Raw genomic sequence first — 434 nt, forward strand, 5'->3', positions numbered from 1 at the left:
GAGTTCTTGTATTGTGAGAAAGGGAGAAAAGTACCTCTTTCTCTGCCTGCTCTTTCCCATGCATAATCTTATAAACCTCGATCATGTCACCCCTCAGTCGTCTTTTCCCCAAGCTAAAGAGCCCTAAGCGCTTTAACCTTTCCTCATAGGGAAAGTGTTCCAACCCGTTTATCTTTTTAATGAACTCTGTATAATAGCAAAATGTTACAGGCGACCTTCAGACTTCTGAAACTAAATGCAGTTAGTTCTTGATGAGAAATTCTCAGGCGTGGGTCCCCCCCCACACACACACACTGAGGCTTTTATTCTTATTATTTTATTCTGTGTCACTTGTGCCCCACCTTCTTCCCCAGCGGGATCCAAGGGGGCTGACATCATTCTCTTCTCCTCAGTTTTATCCTCACAACAGCCCTGTGAGGTAGGATACGCTGAAA

The 434-nt window shown here is 44.5% G+C and overlaps 1 protein-coding gene across 1 annotated transcript in view; it reads left to right on the top strand.

Moving 5' to 3' along the window:
- The window catches only part of CTNNBL1 (catenin beta like 1), a 183,034-nt gene that overhangs the window by 57,809 nt on the left and 124,791 nt on the right, over positions 1-434 (top strand). The gene's annotated exons all lie outside the window — the stretch shown is intronic.

Source organism: Gekko japonicus, unplaced genomic scaffold (genome assembly GCF_001447785.1).
Source record: "Gekko japonicus isolate JY-2015 unplaced genomic scaffold, Gekko_japonicus_V1.1 scaffold1179, whole genome shotgun sequence".
Lineage (NCBI taxonomy): Eukaryota > Metazoa > Chordata > Lepidosauria > Squamata > Gekkonidae > Gekko > Gekko japonicus.